General features: G+C 44.8%; 1 pseudogene; it reads left to right on the plus strand.

Annotated features, from left to right (window-relative positions):
- Nucleotides 1-19,750: 19,750 nt before the first annotated feature.
- Nucleotides 19,751-20,241, plus strand: LOC102859482 (annotated as a pseudogene).
- Nucleotides 20,242-20,444: the final 203 nt, after the last annotated feature.

Raw genomic sequence — 20,444 nt, forward strand, 5'->3', positions numbered from 1 at the left:
GAAGGAGGAGTGGCATCCACTTCCATAATAGCTTGCCTCCGGAAACCCTATGAATCTGGAGAGAGGACAAAAGGCACCCAAGCGCAAGGACTCTCCTTCATAGGGTCGCTATGAGTCGCCTGCGACTCGACAACACTTAAAAAAACCCAACAACATATATATATAGTGTGCATATACAGTGTGTGTGTGTATATATAGTATATACATACATATATGGTATATACATACATATATGGTATATACATATATGTGTGTATAGGGTATATAGGGTGTGTGCATGTGTGTGTATACACACATGTTATATATGTGGTCTATGTATTGTTTGTATAATTTATGATCTAATTTAGTTTGAGGGTCTCCTCATTCTGAAAGAAAATTTTAGACCTCAAAGTAATTTATGCCAGCAGGATTGAGCATTCAGTCATTAGGCAGTTATCAAATTTTACTTTGAGTTTGTACATAAAACGAGCATATCTGAACTGACTGAGCTGAGTCATGTGAGAAGGGCAGTACCACTTCATTTCTCAGATAGTATTTCCCCAACTTCTGGCGACATGACTTAGTCTATATCATAAATTAAGTAACCCATTCAAGATCTTGTCCCTGCCAAGTGGTAAAGCTAAGACTAAAATGGAGTCTGCTAAAAATTATTCCATTGCTTTTAAAACATATTTTTTCTTTTAATCCTTTTATGCATATCTATAGTTTATAATTGATTAAATATTATTCAGTGCAAGTAATTTCTGAGTGTCACCCTGTTAGTTCCTTAAACTTTTGATTTACATGTAAATAGTCAATTTTTGTTCACTATTGAGTTGCCTAAGACTCCACTGCCCTTAACAACAGCAACAACGGCGTAGAGAGAACTCAGTTGGCCTGTTGCTGTTGTTGTTGTTATGTGTCGTCGAGTTGCTTGCGACTCATAGCGACCCTATGTACAACAGCCCTAAACTCTGCTCTGTCCTGTGCCAATCACACTGTCTCCGATACACCTATCCTGATTACTCCAGTCACTGAATCAATCCACCTCATAGAGGGCCTTCCTCTCCTGTGCTGTCCCTCCACCCTCCCAAGCATGATGTCCTCCTCCAAGGACCGGTCCCTCCTTCCAACATGTCCAAAGTATGTTAGACGAAGCCTCAGAGTCCTTGCCTCCAAGGAGCTTCCCAGTTTAACCCTCTCTACGATGACTCTGTTTGTTTTCCTAGCAGTCCATGGTACCCTCAACACTCTTCTCCAGCACCACAGCTCAAAGGCATCAATTCTCCTTTTATCCTCCCTAGTGCTTGTCCTATTCTCTGATGCATAACAAGTGATTAAAAGACCATGGCCTTTATCAGATGCACCTTAGTCTCCAGAGAAACACCATTGCTCTTCAGTACTTTGGAGAGGTCCCTAACAGCAGACTTTCCCATGGCAATACGTCTTTTAATTTCCTGGCTACTGGTGCCAAGAGTGTTGACTGTGGAGCCAAGCAAACTAAAGCTGTGAACAATCTGAATCTCTTCACCATCCATCCTGATGCTGCCAATTGGTCCAGTGGTGAGAATCTTTGTCTTCTTGACATTGAGCCTCAATCCATATTGAAGGGTGCAGGCCTTGACCCTCTGCAGCAAGCGCTTCAGATCCTCCTCAGTTTCAGCAAGCAGGATTGTGTCATCTGCATCACGCAGATTGTTGATAGATCTTCCACCAATCTTGACCCCACATTTCTCCTCATACAGCCCAGCCTCCTAGATAATCTGTTCTGCATACAGGTGGAAAAAGTATGGAGACAGGACACATCTCTGGCTTACGCCCTTCCCAATTTTGAACCATACAGTGTTTCCTTGCTCTGTTCTGACGACTACCTTCTGGTTTAAGTATAGGTTTCACATTAGCACCATCAAGTGTTCTGGGATTCCCATTCTTCTCAGAGTCAGCCACAGTTTGTTATGGTCTACACAGCCAAATGACTTCGCATAGTCAATAAAACACAGATATACCTTCCTCTGGTATTCTTTGCTTTCAACTAAAAGCCATCTAACGTTAGGTACAATATCTATAGTTGGCCTTTAGACAGAAAATGATGCTACCAAGCCCAAGGTGGGTGATTTTAGTCTCCGGCCTTCAGGCCTGGTTTTAATTGTTTTTGGTCAAACATTCTTCTAAGTGGTATAGCACTGGTCTGTGCATTGCTGTACAGAGGTAACTCGTGGTTTCTGTCATGCTAAACACTGTGACATTGATGTGTCAAATGTGATAATGGTCAGCCATGGTGGACAGCATTTGGTGCAGCTTCCTGTTTAAAACAAGCCTGGAAGCAGGAGTGGCATCCACTTCTGAAACGGCTTGCTTCCGGAAACTCTATGAACAGTGCTCAGGCCTTTCAATTCATTCTCGTATCGTTTATAATATCTGAGACCCACTGGAGGATCTGTTAAGAGTCAGTTCTGATTCAACAGCAATGAAATTTATATACTTAGTCCATGGGGTTTATATATGTGTATCCCATAGATGACCAAAAGAACAAACATATGTTTTGGAGGAAGTGCAACCACTGTGCTCCTTGGAGGCAAGGATTATGAAGCTTCATCTCACATACTTAGAGCCTGCTATTAGTGTAGTCTATTAGATGGAGAGGGATATTATACTTGGAAAAGTGGAGGGGTCCGTGAAAGAGAAAGACCCTCAATGAGATGGAGTAATGCAGTGTCAGTGGTAATGGGCTTAAGTGTGATAGTGATGAAGACACAGGATAGGACAGGGCTCAGATTCATTGTTCATAGGGTCAATATAAGCCATACTTAATGTGAATGCACTTAACAGTAACAATAAGAGAGAGGAAGGGGGAGGGAGCGAGGGAGGGAGGGGGGGACCAGCGCTCTAGTGACCTAGTGGTAAGAAGCTGAACTGCAATCAAATCCATCATGGGATAATGGAAAATCTTCTGTGCAATTTGCTGCCTCTGAAAACTTGCTGGAGGGTCAGCTATGCTTCCCTTGCAGTTCTATGACACACAATAATGACGACAACAACTATCTATCTATCTATCTATCTATCTATCTATCTATCTATCTATTACATCTATGTTTAATTCCAGTCTGTTTTTATTTTCACTGTGTTGACCAAGACTGAACCAGTCTGAAGCCCCAGTTAAACACCCTGAAATCTTCTTAGCAGAATGGTCGATGGGCCCAGCCCTTAACTGTTCCATGTAGTCTGGTTGGCAGGAGGGATACAGGAGCCTGGTTTTTGATGGGTTGGTGGAGAGCTCCCACCGGCCTGAGCCTCAGCTTTCGGATGCTGACTCCTGACCCTGCTCCTCTGTGGGTGGTGTTATAACAGACCCTTGGACACGTCACTCAGTAGAGTGATGTGGCCTTTGTATCTAAGGGAGGGACATTAATATTTTAAAACCAACTCTTTGTTGTGTGTGGCTCTGCTGAGTGAATGGCTTCCTTTACAAAGGAGCTGAAATGAGTTGACCTACAGAGAAGTGGCCTTGCCCCTAAGGGAAACATCTCCAGATCATCCATCTTCCCATCTCTCCCTGGAGGCTGAAGGGAAAGATGTGAAAGGGACGTTCAGCTGCTTGGGACCACTGTCTCTGCATGATCAGACTCGTGTACAGCTCTCTAATTCAATCTTCAGCTCTCTAACAAGCCCCACGGTGGGCCCTCCTATTTCTCAGTTCTGTTTGTCAATCCGTCTGTTTCTGTGGCATTGAGATGGCAACTCCCCGGAACAGTGATGGTGAGACTGAGCACATGTGACCGGGGTAGCTGACTTGGGTATTGACAGTGACGCCCAGAGACAGTCCAAGTCTGCACGCATCTGTCTCCAAGACCAACTGCTCTCCTCGTGGCACGACGGGATGACTGTACTTACTCCTGCCCATCATTTGGGGACGGGAAGTGGATGGACTTTTGGACCTAGAGGCTTGAGGTCTGATTAGGGCTTTACAATCCTTCTTTAGGTGGCCCTGGAGAAGTTAGATAACTTCTTTGAACATTATCTGTAAAATAGGATAAGAAAACTTGTTTCATAATTTCTATAATTTTAAAACAATATTTAAAAAGGGTTGTTTTTTTTTAAAAAAAAAATACTAGTGGCATTTTGAGCCAGACAGATCCCTGTGATAGGAGCTGTTCTGTGCTTGGAAACTGTTGGGTGACATCCTTGGCATCTACCCACTGGATCTGAGTAGCACACCTGTCTGTCCTCAGTTCTGATGGTAACATGTTTCCAGACATTGTTAAATATCCCTGGGGCAAGAAGAAAGGCCAGCAAAATTGTCCCCATTCGAGGAATATTGCTTTAAGAAAGAAATGCAGTTTTCATAGTTTATGGCTCTTAGAAAGAAGCTGTTTAAGGTCTTACTCCTTGACTTCTTTCTGGATACAATGGGATTTAGCAAGGAGATGCGCAGCAGAATCCCTTCTTTCCAGACATTCAAATTGGAAAGACAGGACAATTCCAAGTGTTATATGAGTTAAGTGGTATTTTTTTTAAATTATTTTATATTAGTTTGCATACACAATTCATAAACATTGTGTTTCGTTCCTACACAATTTGTTTCACACATTTCTTCATTTATGTTGTTTCATACAATCTTTCTCATACATTGTGCTTTATAAATGAATGCCCACTATTACCCCACCATTTCAGACCCCACCGGATCTTTCTTAATTCCTTCACTTCATCCCCCTGCCCACCAAGTGTTGGATTTGACTCATAATTCTCTTCCTGAGGTTGTAACGACCAAGAGGAGGAGACTGCCCATCTTTCTCCTAAAGAGCAGCTGGTGGATTCAAACCACTGAGATACATGGTCTGAGTTAGTAATCCTGTGATCTACACTAACAGAGGACAAGTCAGATGAAAGATGCAAATTCTGGTTGGGCTGTTGGTGTCTGGAGACATTGATGACTAAGATTACTGGGTGGAGAGGGGAGCGAAGCCCAGGGTGGAAGAGACACCGCTCTCAAAGAGTAGTAAAGGGGGACTGTGAGGCATTCTTGATCCACGCCGACTCATATTCTATAAAATGCAGCAAAGCCCGGCTTGTTCCTGCGTCGTGATCGGGTCTGTCACAGCCGACCTTTAGCCCTTGTAGTTCAGTTGCGGTGTTGGCCTGCTAGTTTAGTACCCTTAGTCAAGGCCACAGTTGGCCCATTGAGTCTTAATGGCATCGGCTTAGCCACTCTTCACTGAAGGAAAGCCACGGAGCTGATGGCTGGTACTTAGTACTTAGGTCGTGTGTGTGTGTGTGTGTGTGTGTGTGTGTGTGTGTGTGTAAAACTCTTTAACCAGTCTTCACTCACTGCTGACCCTCGTACAGGTTTTCAGAGGCAGCAGAGCGCAAGGGAGGAAGTTGCTCACCCATGTTCTGCACTTTAACCAGAGGGGGTCAAAGTTTCTGATAATGGAGTAAAAGATGAAAACCTAAAATTTACTATTATGTGTGTTTTCTACTAGGCTTGATACTAAAGAGTTATATTTATCTATTCTTCACCTGGTATTCATTTTCTTTAGATTCTTTACAGAGAATACTAATTATAGCAGTGGGTTTGGTTTTCCTAAGGAAAAAAATATTTCTGTGGAAACCAAGGTAGAATAGAAAAATGAGGCAGAGGAAAGAAAATGTAGAATCATGGACACTTTGGAGTTGGAAAAGACCTTGTGCTTATCTTTAAATCACTGCTTTTAATGGGGCAAAACCAAGGTTCAGAGAGGTACAGTCACTAGTCCAAAGTCACACAGCTCTTTAGGATCAGAGAGAAGTCTTAAACTCAGGACTCCTAACTCAGCCACTCCATCTACTTCTCAAGATGCCTGGCATGCTTCCCATTTGACCTGCTTCCAGTCTATGAATTGTTTGTATTGTTGTTGATTTTTTAAAATTTTAAAGCAAAAACCCATCAAATATTAGACAATCTCCTTCTAACCTCAAGGTATTCGTTCTTTTGTGTTTGTGTCTAAGTGGTGGTGTCTACTGGTTCTTCCTTCTAAGGCTTCTCTTCAAAACCTCAGAGTGGTACATGAGATTTGGGGCATTTCCCACTTATTGATAAATTTACTCTCTTTGTTACCTAAGTCTCTCTAACACATGACCTGTTTGTGGGGGGTGAACAAGCAGCCAGAATTTAGAAAAGACTGATATCCCTTTCTTCCACGGAAGAAAGAGGAACAGTATTGCACCTGGGCCATTTACTGCCTCTGAAATGCCCTGGAGGAGCAGGACCACAACAACAAGAACAACAAGAGCAACAACAGCAACAAAAACAACAACAACAACAACACCTGTCTATGTTTTCTGGTTCCTGCTCCTCCTTACTGGAAGGTTGAATAAATCTGTGCCCCGAGGGATGAGCCCACCATAGAGATAAATCCCTTCTGCAGGAAGAAAAATGAACGAGTTTAGATGTTGTTTCATGTTCTCTCTCTCTCTCTCTAAAATTGTGGTTGTCTCTCATTTCACACTTGCTTTGTGAGGTCTTTCTGTGGCGGAAAAGCCTTAAACATGAAAAGCAAATGCAGCAACAGAGGATTGTCTTTTGAGTGCCTGAGAGATTTATCTGCTTTGGAGGTATCAAGCAGTTGACAATTTTTGTTTTCCTCGATCCTGCTGACGCTAAGTGTCAAAGAGCTGCCAAAGCCGCAGAGTCTGCTGCATTCATTCCGGGTTAGTGAGGGTCTGACTTTGTACTCTGGGGGCTTCATTTTCCCTTCCAGGAACTGCAGGGCGGCTGTTTCTCCCTCAGGAGCAGTGCTGTGCTCTCTCTGGGCAATGTTAGCACGAGTGACCTTACTGAACTACAGGAAGCGGCGGCTCTGGCTCTGGGGCCCATGATGCCCTTTCTCCTGATGGTGCTTGCGTGTCTTGGGCCAAGCCTGCAGCATTTGTGTTACGTGTCACAGGTGTCTGCTCGAGGAGATCTTTGAGGCTTGCAGCACTCTCTGTTTATGGGAGATGGACCCCTTTGCCAGCTGGAAAAGCCAGCAGGCACATTCCTGCATCCAAGCTGTGGTTCCTCGTTCATGGACCATAAATGCTCCCAGTCTTCCCATCTCAACAGGCAGCTCCAAGATTCCCACTGCTCCTGGGGAGACCCTGGCCGCTTTACCCTTGTCAAGATCCCGTCTGAATTTTCATGATCACGCGTGAACCTCAGAACTCAACGCCAACGGGCTTGATCCTGGCTCACCGGGAGCTCAGGGCGAGGGCACTGGTGGCCCGTGATTCCCATGCGCAACGGGGTTTGAAAATGCTAGAACCTATTCTCAGAGTACGATAGCCAGCGATGCACGTGCACTGAGACTGTGTCTGTGCCAGAATCTGTCATGACAAGCTGACACGCCTCGTCTCCAGTGACCTCTCTAGCAATCCTAGGAAGCAGAGGATGTCACTGTCCTTATTTCAGTGACTTGGAGGCACAGAGGAAGTGAGCCCTCACGCCCCTCCGCTGAGGTCCCCCAGATGCCATGCAGCAGAACCAGCAGGTCCCAGCGCTGTAACCACACGCCTGTGAAGGGTGGTCGGGCCTCTAAGCTGGGGGCCTCCCTCTGCAGACCCTCACTCTTCTCAGCGTCTGCTCCTTTGTGAGACTGGACGTGGCCCTTGCCAGGCACAGAGTGGTAACATGGCAACATCCACAAGCATCACGTGGACACTGATCACGCTCTAGCCCTCCACCAGGGGTCTCAGCCTGTGTCCACTGGGCAGCCATTGCCAAATGAATACCCCCAATCCCCTCAAAACCCCCGACACACACTCAAACCGCCCCCACCCCCGTGACTTCTGCACGCAAATGGATTGCTGTTAGGAGGAAACATTAAGGAGTGATTGAAGACCAGAACAATAATGCTGAGGACTTTCCCTGACATTGCATTAACAGGGGCGTGGAGAAACCCAGACTGTTCCCTTTAACCCTTGCCTGGCTCTCAAGTGGCTGAGCCCATGGTGGGGGTGGCGATGCGCCTTGCAAACCAATTGTCTTTGGGAAACAAGGCACATCTCAAGCTCTTTGTAAGCCATCGGGTTGTTCAAAATGCCAAGCATTTTTCCTATGGAAATTTGCTCTGTGTGGTTCTGATTAATCCCCCACTCCTCTCCCTGTCCTCCTGGCCTGCTTCTCATTTCCTGTTGCTTCCTGGGGTTTAGTCCTCAGCCTAGTCCACCTTCTCTTGGCCCAACTACTTACCTTCCCAGGTGACCTGCATCCTCCTGCTCTGGCCCGTGCTCTTCCTGCCCAAACTCTTAGCTCCTAAGGCCCTCAGCCAAGCTCACTTTGCTAAGAAAACCTTAATGAAAAGTAGAGTTCTAGGCATCATCATATCCCTCCAAACCATAGCAATGTTTGTTAAAAAAAAAGAGTAATTGCTTTCTTACCACTTTTAAGCTCTGTGTGTGTGTGTGTGTGTACTTATCCTGCCATTTGTTCATCTAGTTGGAGTCTGAAATTGCATAGGGAAAATGCTGCCCGCTTACAGTGGCTTAAAAATTGTGCCTCTGCTGGTTACACTCTAACCAGGGATCTTTGAAGAGGGAATCTTTATCCTCCTCGTAGAGAAATCGGATGCTCAGGTCTTAAAAGATGAGCAGCCTCTGATATGATAGCCAGCCTTTCATCTTGGAGCATGTGGGTTTTTCCAAGTCATTCTCTTCATCTATCAATTTCATTTATCAAACTGCTTGGTGCTCACAAGGCAGATGACTGAGGAAATCGTCGCTCCGATTAATCATCACAACTGTTTGTCAACTCTTCCGAGGAAAGGCAACTTCAGGCGGGAAGTGCAGCCCTGGGCACACTTGGGGTTTGAGGTCATATGGGGATCTCATTAATCTATGCCAACCCGCTGCCCTCTGCCTGCCCCCAGCTGCTCTTTGCCCTTACCCGGTAACCTAATTTGTGTTTGAAAAAGGAGCATGGGGGTTGCAACAGCACCTTGGGGTAGAGTGTGAACCCTTTCTCTCAGGGAGCAGACCATGAGGAGATTAGATGGAGAAGGCTTGGGATCCAGATGTTGGTAAAGCCCAGCAGGGCCCAGATTGCCTTCCAGGTCTCAAAGGGGCAGAAGCGAGGATGTTGGTGGGAGAGGGAGGCAAAGAAAGGGTGTAAGGAAATGGGGCAGAAGAAGAGAGGCTTTCACAAAGGAAAGTTGCTGATTCTGTCTGTGATCAATCACTGGTAACAAAGGGGCCAATGACACCAGTCCTTGTTCCCCGCCCGAACCTCACCATTCTACCACCCAAAGGCTATCTGAGGATGCTGACATTAATTTAAATGAACATCCCTCTTCTGTCTGGCAGTTTTCCCCAACATGGGTGGAGTGGATGAGCTGATGGCAGGGATTTGACAAAGGAAAGAAAATCCCCTTGATGTGGTCCTGGGTGGTAGGAACTACCTTCACATGAGGCCACCCATATCCTTAGATGCCTCCTCCAAAAATGTCATCCTCCACACTGAGGCTGAAAAAAAGACATTTCACAGACATAAAATATGTAATTAAAATGATGAATTATTGTAAAATAGAATATTAGCCTTGTGACATTTTAATCTGAACGCTCGGGAGAGGGATAGAGGGAGTGCAATCTGAACCGCTCAATTAAATTTAGAATTCCCCCCCTCCATTGTTATGAATAAATAGAAAAGATTCTGTAGCAGTCGGTGGAATTATTAATTGCAACTTGTGTAGAAGGTGCATGCACCATATCATGAAATGGAATATCATTGTTAGTGACTATATTTCTTGGTAATTAAGGCCCAGACTAATGATGCAAGTTTTCTTCAGCATGATTTTCATCTGATTATGAGGCTGCTTCATTAAGAGCACTCAGAGTAACGAGCTGTAGCTGTAATAAAGTAATTTTCTGTCTTGTGCTCTGATTGATAAAGAGTTTCTATAGCTAAAAGGAATTGAAAATATAATTATAATTAGGAATGGTTGAATAAAGTTATTACAGGATTGCTGAAGGGTAGTGCCTTTGACACCATAATGTTTTTTTGGAAGCGAGCATCTTAAAATTAGACTTTATCAAGCAACACAACTCCTTTGCTAATAACTGGGCCGAATGTTGCTGCTTCCATGAAACGAACATTTAGATTAAAGGAAAATGAGACTTTCCCACATTGTTCTCGACAAGAAAAACATATGCAAGAAGAATGCGGCCGTCTTTCTCCTCAGCATTCTTCCCATGTGAAGTAAAGCTTATGAACATACTTTTTACTCCATTTATAATAATTTTCCTTCTACCATATGTTGGAAAAAGATCTTTTTGATTAAGCTGATGTCTTTTTAAGCATACAGTATAATTTGGGAGTTTTCCCTGGCCAATGTGCAAAGAGTTATGCTGTCTTTTTATATATTTATATTTATGAAGCAGTGGGTTTCATATAATTTTTTCGAATTGTGTAGAAGGATTCTCTCCCCCCCCCCCCTTCTGTCTTTGTCATGCATTAGCTGATATCAAAATAGTGCTGGGGAGGATACAAGATTCTGCCCGCCCCCATGGGAAATGCTAATCAACTTTTTATCCTAGAAACCTTATTTCTTTTTATGATGTTCACATTTATAAACCATGAAAACTCCGTTAGAGAGGTCCTCTGTGTGTGTGCCATTGGATATGTCTGCAATATTGACATATAAATCTATGGCAGTGTTTTTATTTAGAATTAGTTGATACACTTTGTGCTCCAAGTTAGTTTCACATATTTAATTTAGTCTCTTTTGTCTCATTTAAGCTCCCTGAACTGCATGAAAAACATGCATATACTTTAAAGCTATATGGTTATGCAAATCTGTTTTATGCAAACATACCCAGATGTTATTGGGTCAGCACTGAACTGGGGAATGGCTTTTTCTAGAGCCACACTTTTGACTGTTTTAAAGCCATGCTTTTTATAGGGATTCTACAATTGGAGCGCTTTTTAGAGTTTTTGAGAATCATTTCTAACATATTATAGGGTAATAAAAGCATGTTATTGGAATACCATTAGTAAGATTAGAGAGGAGAAAAAAGAGCAGAATTTTATTGGTTGTTCATTGAAAATGTTAGCTGTGATTAGTTACATAATCCTACATTAACCTGTAAATTAAAATTCCTTGGTGCAATTTGATGGCTGATTTAATTTGGTCTTTCTTTGTTTGCCGCAGGCTAATTCCATTATGAATTCTTTATACAGCCTTTTCCCTCAATGATTAGCAGCTTCTACTCAAGTTCTGATTACTATTGTACACTTAGCACTACATAAAGCCGGGGATTAATATTCCCCTGAAGAATTGTTGCTATGGATCTGCTCTATTCCTTCTAAGAGATGTTTCTGCAGCTTCAATTGTCCATAAATTATGATCTCTAGTGAATTATCAGCGGGAGTGAGCCGAGCTTAACAAGCTGAAGAGTGCTCTCTAGTTCAGAGAGGAAAAAAAAAAAGGCAAGGGAGAAAGAGAGAGATTCTCAATTATTAATTGTGAGATGTGATCATTCAGAAGAAGTGATATTTCCCCCATCTCTACCCTTGCAAACATGGGCAAATTCAAATGGGGTTGTAGGTTAAAGCTTTTAAAAATCTTTCAGTGTTATTAACAGTAACATGGTAGACAGTCTTAATTACCTGTCTACAGGGAGAGAGAGTGTTACACAGTGCCATGGCAGGATTATGGGGACAGTTTTGTTTCATTGTTTTGTTTTGAGAAGTAGCAATGTCTTACTGTGCAAAATGATTTCCCTATCCATTTAGGTCTATATATTTTAATACAGTTTTAAAATATCACTGGAAAGAATATTTTAAAATACCAAATTTGTGGCCATTGAGCCGATTCCAACTCTCAGTGACCCTATAGGCAGGGTACAGCTGTTCATAGGGTTTTCTCAGGCCATGATTTTGACAGAAACAGAATTCCACATTTATTTTTTTTCCTGCAGTGCTACTGGTGGGTTCAAACCCCTTCATCTTTCAATTAGCAGCTGAACACTAACCAGAGTGCTTATGCTGTTGTCTTTTAGGTGTCATTGAGTCAACTACAGCTCACAGGGACTCTGTGAAAAATGATTCTGAACCCGGTCTCATGCTGGGTCATCCTCACCACCACCCCATTGCCACAATCCCTGTGTCCAGCCACCTTATTGAATGTTTTCCTCTGTTTCGCTGACCCTCCACCTTTTCAAGCATCAAGTCTTCCTCCCAGGACTGTTTCCTCCTAGCAACATGGTAAGAAGCTGTGCTGCGAGCCCAAAGGCACGTGCGCGGTGGTTCGAATCCACCAGCTGCTCCTTGAGAGAAGGAGGGGTAACTTCCTCACCAGTGAGTCACTGCCTCTGAAAACTCATAGGATAGGTCAGCTGTGGGTTGCTTTGGCTCCATGGCGTGGCAACAACAGCAATAACTGAGAATAATAGAAAACTTGAATGGATTTATCAAAATGAAGAAAGCTTTTCTCAAAAGCTGTTATTTCCAGGTGAGGTGGTTAAGGGGTGGGTGGGTATCAGTTTTACTAGACTAAAACGAAAAAAAACCAGGGTTCGAGTAATGATTTGGGCATGTTTCCATCTGTGAAGAGCACAGCCGTGAACTGAGCCTGAGCGCAGGGTTTGAACATGAAAGCTCAGATGCTCATCCTTCACACCTGCCAGTTTTCAAGAATCTCAGAACTGCTGCTGTGGAGCTGGCCCTGAGCTCTGTGTCTGGGGGGCCCCACTTCATTGCGAGGACCACTGCATTCCGGTCACATGTGGTAGACACTCTGATTCAGACACTTGCTGTGGAGTTAGAGAAACTGCTGGAATCCACCTAAGACCACCACGCTTGCTGAAATGCTAGCTTTCACCCAGCCATGTTCCAGTCCAAGAGAAATAAGCATTTGAATAATACAGTGTGTAAGTTGATTCTCCTTTCCCTTTGCCACCCCAGCACTTAATTTTCTTCTTCATTTTTTGCTTTTTTCCTGGTCTGCTTTTTCTTCTCCTCTCCATTCCCCACCCACGTTTTCTATTTCATTCTTCAGTCTTCTTCCCTTTATGATTTCTCTTGTTCTTTTCCCCCTCCTTTCCTCCTCCAGTCATCACCCCAAAGGGCTAAAATACTGAAAATATGCTGGCATTTTAAAGTTGAAGTAGAAAGGGTGAATTTTATTGCTCCTTGGAAGCCAGCTAAGGGCAGAGTCCAGAGGGAAGTGAGATAAAATAACTGAGTCTGAGAAATGCACTTAACGGGGAGACACAGTGGAAAGAATCTTTTCCAGGAATTATCACGTCCAGGTTTCCCTACTGCAAAGTGACAAATTATATAGCAAGTCAGGGTGATGCTGTTACCAGGGAAGCATTTCCTGGGAACCATCCTTCACTTGGAGTCTTGGGCTGCACAGGGCAGTTCCTGGAAGTGGGGGTCACGTCCATTTCATCAGGAGCTGGTCTCCACAGCCTGATTCCTGGCAGTGTGGAAACATGAACCCATTCTCACACTCTGCACAGCTATGCACATACACATATGCAAATCCATGCTGCTGCCTTTGAGGATGGTCAAAGGACATGCTTCTTAGAAAGGATGATTGAATTCATTGTCCAATTGTAACCCTTCCGAGGAAAGAACAATAGTAATAATGAAGCCAGGAAAGCAGGAATGAATGAGACCATTGTAGGCAAACGGGGCCCAGGGTCACCTTAGTCCTAGGGGAAGCTGATAAACGATCCCTGAAGGCAAGTCTCCCCTGAGGGTGTGTGTATAAGGCTAGCCTTTCCTTCCAGCCATATGCCCACCTCTTCCTGTCTGAGGACTGCAGCTCCTAACAGGGTTTGTCAGGAGCTGAAGAATGTCTCTCACTCCCACCCTTGGTTCCTCTGGTCCCTTTGCACCTGGGCACAGGTAGGTCACCCAGCTTCTGCCTGACATACCTATCCCAGAGTTTGGCTTGGAGAACAGTGGTGTAAAGAAAGGAGGTCCCTTTCTGCATCAGAATCGAGAATTCTCAGTGTGAGAACAGCAGTGACACATTTTTTTTTTAAAAAATTGTTTTTCATTCAGTCTTTAATATGCGCTATCCCCTATAGCTCCAATTACAATGGATTAATGCCTTTTATCATAATATTTTTAATATTGCTCCTATACAGGTAGCCTTTCAGCTTCCTTCTCTAGGCCTGGAGATCCTTTGGCAATTAATACCTTACTGTTACGGTTGAATTGTGCCCCCTCCACATTTCTGATGGGCTAACCCAAAGGTGGTGGTGGGTGGTGGTTGAATACCGTCAAGTTGGAACCGACCCATAGCTGACCTTCCAGAGGGTTTTCCGAGGGAGAGGATTGCTCAGCCTAGTGACTAGGAGCAGCTAGTGAATTTGAACCACCTGTGGTGCTGGAGAAGAGTATTGAACGTACCATAGACTGCCAAGGAAACAAACAGCTTCATCCTGGAGAGGGTTAAACCACGCTACTCCTTGGAGGCAAGGATTCTGGGGCTTCCGCTGACATACTTTGGACACGTTGCAAGGAGGGACAAGTTCTTGGAGAGGGACATCATGCTTGGGAGGGTGCAGGGACGGCACAAGAGGGGAAGACCCTCTAGGAGATGGATTGATTCGGTGACTGGGATAATCGGGATGGGGGTGTCAGAGGCAGTGCGATTGGCATAGGATAGAGCAGGGTTTAGGGCCACTGTACACAGGGTCGCTATGAGTCGCAAACAACTGGAAGACACATAACAATAACATCTTCGGGATTGCAGTGCAGCTTCTTGCCACTAGGACACCAGAGCTCCCTAACACAAAGGTGGTTGTTGTTGTTGTTAAGTGCCGTTGAGTCGCTTGCGACTCATAGCGACCCTATGTACAAACAGCCCTAACCTTTGCTCTAGCCTGGTCACTTAGGAGGGCAATCATACTCGACGTGAGGGTCGTTCATCAGTACAGGCATTATCAAATGCTCACCTGTGACTGCCAACACGGGAGGAATCAGCGGCCTTGGGGCTTTGCTGAGGGTTCTAGCCTGAAAAACTGTGTGAAATAAACTCTGTTCTCTCCAGCCACCTCTCTATGGGCGACAGCAGACCACAGATGGGCACCCCAGGCCAAGGCGGTGGATTGGAGTGAGGTGAGCAGGGAGCACGAGACACGTGGACCGAGCGTGGAGGCGGGTCCGCGTGCAGAGGCTCCTGCGGGAGCCTGACAGGCCTGCCCCGACTGCGCATGCTCAGCCTCGCCTCAGAGGGCGCGGGGAGGGGAACCGGGAAGCACCTGGATCCAAAAGCAGGTCCTATGGAAAATACGGCCTGTGGCAATTCATTTCAAACTGTTCCCTGATCTCTCACAGCTGGCAGTGGAAAATGGCAATGGTGAATGGGAACGTCTCCTTGGCTCCCCCTTCTCAGTGCGTCAGCGGGATGTGTGCGATCTTGCAGAGCTTAGATGGGCCTCTGCCTGGGTCACCCTCCTTTAAAGGGTGCAGGCGGCCTGGGAAGCATTTCCCCTACATACTGCGCTCCTTTGCGGGCTAGGTCAGTCTTCTAGTTCTGCAAACAGAAGTAGGTGGTTGTAAAGGAGAGAAGTTTGTTTTCTCACTGCGCTCGAGGCTGCCTGTCCGGCCTTAGGTTACCAGCTGTAGGCAGAGGCTCTGTCTGTGGGCAGGAACTCGGCCTCTTCACGCTGTCTGCCATCGCTCGTGTTTACTGTCTTTTTCTCTTCGCTGCTCCTTGTAACTCAGAGGGATTAGGGTGAGGACACAGTTTACAGACAAACAGCCTCATTATCATAATGAAGAAAATCTCTACTCTTAAATTATGGTTAAATCCACAGGTGTACGGGTGAGGATTCCAACAATTAATTTGGGAGGACACAATTTCATCCATGACATTAGTCGTAGAATTTTAGACAGAATTCCATTTTTGTGCATTATTGTTCCTGTTCCACATACCAGATGCCCTCTCAATTGTGGTGACTACCCGAATCCCCCTCCCATTCAATTCTAGACCCCACTATGCACCTTTGGCTGAATCATAGAATTAATTGGATCCTTCCAATCACATATCATCACTCCAAGAAAAGAGTTTCAGCTCAATTCATGACATTTCTGATAATGTCTGTGTCCTGCTGATGACTGCATGCCCTTTACAAATTGGTCCCTGGAGAACCTCCCAGGCTGGTCCCCTTTTTAATCCTGCTCTGCTTGGAATAAACGTGGGGTAAGTTTCCAAAGAAGGTAATCAAAGACATCACCACCTTGGTGGGACTGAAGATTCATTTTCAAGCACAAGTGGAAAAGAAAATGAATAAAAGGCTTTTATTTTATTTTGGGTTGTAGGTTTGGGTAGAATCATATTCACACACTGAACAGGAGTACTACTGAGTAGTAATGCTTCCTTCCAGAATCTTCTTTCCCAGGCACTTGAGTGTGGTCCTTGGGCAGGAATTGGGTGAAGTAGAGACCACAGATGGACGTGTGCTATGTGAGGATGTTGACTGCAGCTAGGACTAACCTTGCATTAAACATCCCTGTGAGTCCTCATAACCTACCCACTGCCATTGAGTCAATGCCAACTCAGAGACCTGCAAGACAGAGTGGATGCGGCCGTGTTTTCAGAGACTTAAATCTTTAAGGAGCATCTGCATCAGCTTTCTCCTGGAGTGGACATGTGGTCTCAAACTACTGACCTTTTGTTAGCAACTGAATTATGTAGGCACTGTGTTAGAGAAAGTGTAGCCAGGGTGTTCCTTGGAGGCAAGGATGGTGAAGTTTCATCTCACATATTTTGAAAAAGTTGTTCGGAAGGGCTGATCCTTGGAAAAGGACATTATGCTTGAAAGGTGGGAGGTCAGTGAAAGAGAGGAAGAGCCTGGATGACGTGGATTGACACAGTGACTGTAATAAGTCAGGGTTTAACGACCTCAAAGAGCATGGGGATGGCATAGGACAGGGCAAGGCTCAAGTCCATTGTTCCTGGGAATGCCATGAGTCATTGCAGTCGCTGGCACCCAGCAACAGAAACATACCACAAGGCTTCCTGGTAGACAGTACCCTGGAAATCTAGCACCTTTTCACACTCAAACTTCAGCAAAAATAGGGCAAACAATGCATAGATAGAATGATGGGATGTTGACAGATGGCAGAACCTAGTTTCATTTCTTTTCTTTTTCTGAATAAGAGTGTTGAAATGACACCAAACTCACATGTATCAACAGCAGTTCGGATACACTAAAGTATCCGACGTTGTTCTTACATTAATCGTTTTAACTTTTAGCCCCCGTGATTCCCATAGCAGTTCTGTTAAGAAGTTATCTTTATCACCAACACCATCAGTTTTATTGGTAAGGAAACTAAGGCACAAAGAGGGTAAGAAATGAAACTATAGAAATAAAAACTTCCAGCAATTTAGAGAGCCAAGACTTGAAGTGGATCCACTGCGCTATCCAGGTCTGGATAGGAAGTCGTTCTCGGGACCTAAGATCGCTTCGATATGATATAATGGCTTTTGGTGATGATGGCTTCCCAGGGCTCATCTTGTGATTTGATGACATCTCTACCTATTCTGTATGTTGATCCCTTGCCTTGTGGTAAATCCACTGCCCATCTCCCACAACTGAGGCCAAAGGGAAAGGCTCTTTCTGTCTGTAGTAGATGCTCTGGCCCTGCCCACAATCTCCTTAATCTGGAGTTTATCTTTCCTTTCCTTGTCGCCCTCAGATGTCAGCGAGTCAAGCAGGACCCTATGAAGAACAGATCTGAACCCTGCCCTATTCTGCGCTATGTCCTTTTCATCTCTGACATGCCGGAGCTCTTTCATTTTGGGTCTTGCTGGCTTAGTGGTGGAATTTTCACCTTCTAGGCAGAAGACCCAGGTTTGGTTCCTGGCACTGATTCTCTATCAATGCACCTTGTGTGCAGCTACTACCTGTCAGTGGCGCCTTTCATATTGCTGGGATGCTGAGTAGATAGACATCAGGGAAGCTTCCAGATTAAGATGAACTAAGGAAGAAAGTCCTGCCAAGGTGCTCCCAAAATCAGCTGCTGGAAGCCCCTGCAGATCACGGATCACAGCATTTTGCCAAGTCAGTGGCCAATCAAAAGGTGCCTAAGCATGAGAGGAAAGGTAGATTCAGGGAAATGGACTCCGTGCATACAAGCAAGAAAGCTGAGGCAGTGGTGTTGCCTCTTCCCTGCGCTGAAGTCAGAAGGGCAGACCTTTGGTATTTTAGATGCATGGTCTCTGCAAATCATTTTCTGCCTCCCTCCCTCCCTGCTCTGTCCCTTCTGCCTTCTTTTTTTCCTCTCTCTTTCTCTGTCATCTTCCTTCCGTTCTCTTTCTATTATCTGTCTGTCTCCAGTTGAGTTTCCTCTCCACTTCGCCTCATGGCTTCCTGCCCCCTCCGCCCCCCATTCAGCTCCTCGCTGTAACATTCACATCCCCACTGCAACTCGGTTTTTATTGGCACCTTCCTTGCCAAGTATAAAGAATGAGGGTTCTTTCCCCACTCCCTCTCTCTGGTGCTGTGAGACAATGAGGAGGGCGCAGAGAAATGATTCTCAGAGCACGGATGTGGCCTGCATTGAAAGGAGGGAACCCTGGTAACAGACCCAGAGGTAGAGACAATTTCCTTGCTCCATTGACATCTCTCCCAGGGAAGAGATTCTCAGTAGAGGAGCCAACTCCTGATTCAGAGCAAATAGTGGTGGTGGTGGTGGTGGGGTGTGTGTGTGTGTGTGTGTGTGTGTGTGTGTGTTACCACCATGAGCTGAGGATGGATACAGAGGCCTCAAACGTGGTGACTCCCTGAGTAGTAAGCCCAGACCATTTCAGGCATAGGTTAAGCATTTGCCTGCTCTTGTGTTGGCCAGTGGGAGAGAGTGGACATAACCCCTTGAAAAAGACTCACATTCTGTGGATGCCTTTACTTCCCTTTATCCGCCCATCCATTCTAGCCACAACTCCAGGGTGTTTTGAAGCCAAAGAAGCTGAATAATGTTCCTTTTCCTTTGGCAAAAGGACTGCTGTCAAATTCCTCACAAGTTGATCCTGCTGATTTGCATGAGAGGAAACATAATCTGATGAAGATGTAAATGTACACAATTGTTTTCTTATCTGTAGGCTTTCTGTCTCCTATTCAGAGAGGGAGAGTCTGATTTACATATTCCCATTTGTAGCAACTTAAAGGAGCTTACACAATGCTGAACAATTGCTTTCCTAAAGACTTCTCTTGGCGAGTTTCTTCTCTCTTTTCTATTCATTTAGTCATGCTTACTATTTTGAGCATTTATGTTAAAAATATTGTGAGGTAGGATGTAAAGGTAAGTGGGGAAAGAAGCCATACTATTTAGGGGTTTACAGTAAGATCTATTTCAAACTAAATGTTTAAAGTTATTTGGGATGAATTTATCATACAGACAAGATGCTAACATTACAGTCACATGACATGTGATAATTTACATTTTATTGTTTACGAAGACAATCATGATCTCAGACAAGACAACAAAAGCCTCTTTAAAAACTCCACGTGCAGTTGAACCGGTAGAACTGGACACCATTGTAAGCATTATTTCTCAGTCCACATTTGGACCAGGACACCCCCCAGTCCCCTACCAATTATCAGGAGCCCAAGCTCCTCCTTTGCCTACTTCTGCCTGAAGTGTGGTTAACGCACAGTGTCATTTGCTACAGTCATCATTCTGGGCATCTTTAAACAAATCATTGTGATAAAATATATATCTAAAAGTTTACCATTTGAGGCCACTTTGCAGAAGCCACTGCCTCAGCAGCAAATTTCTCTGCTGCTCTTGTACGCAGCCATGGTCAGTCCCACCCTGTGTTTCTAAAATCACCATTGATGGCCAATGTTTAGGCTGCATCTCCTTCAAGCTGTTTGCAGATAAAGTCCCAATGACAGCAGAAACCTTCCGCGCTCAGAACACTGGGGAGAAAGGATTTGGTTATAAGGGTTCCTGCTCTCACAGAATTATTTATTCCTATGTGCCAAGGTGGTAACTTCACATGCCCTAATGGTACTGGTGGCAAGTCCATCTACGGGGAGACGTTTGATGAGGAGAACTTCATCCTGAAGCACACAGGTCCTGACAACTGTCCATGGCAAATGCTGGATCCAACACAAACATTTCCCAGTATTTTCTGCACAGCTAAGAGCGAATGGTTGGATGGCAAACATGTCATCTTGAGCAAGGTGAAAGCCAGCATGAACATTGTGGAAGCCAAGGAACGCTTCGGGCCCTGGGATGACAAGACCAGCAAGAAAGGAGCCATAGCTGGGCGTGGACAGCTCTAATGTGGTCTGTGGCTCATGTTTTGTCTTAATCCCTGGGCCATTCTTCTTTAGCTCCAGAGATCACTCTGTCCCCCCAGTGTGCTCCCAGTATCTTTAATCTTTGTGCTCTTGCTGAAATTCTTTGGGTTCCATGTTTTCTTTCTTCCCCTCCAAGTTTAGCAGGATTGCAGAGTTAAGTATATGATTATGAAATAAACACTAGA

This window comes from Elephantulus edwardii, unplaced genomic scaffold (assembly GCF_000299155.1).
Source record: "Elephantulus edwardii isolate Elephantulus edwardi_28Jun2011 unplaced genomic scaffold, EleEdw1.0 scaffold00011, whole genome shotgun sequence".
Taxonomy (NCBI): Eukaryota; Metazoa; Chordata; class Mammalia; order Macroscelidea; family Macroscelididae; genus Elephantulus; species Elephantulus edwardii.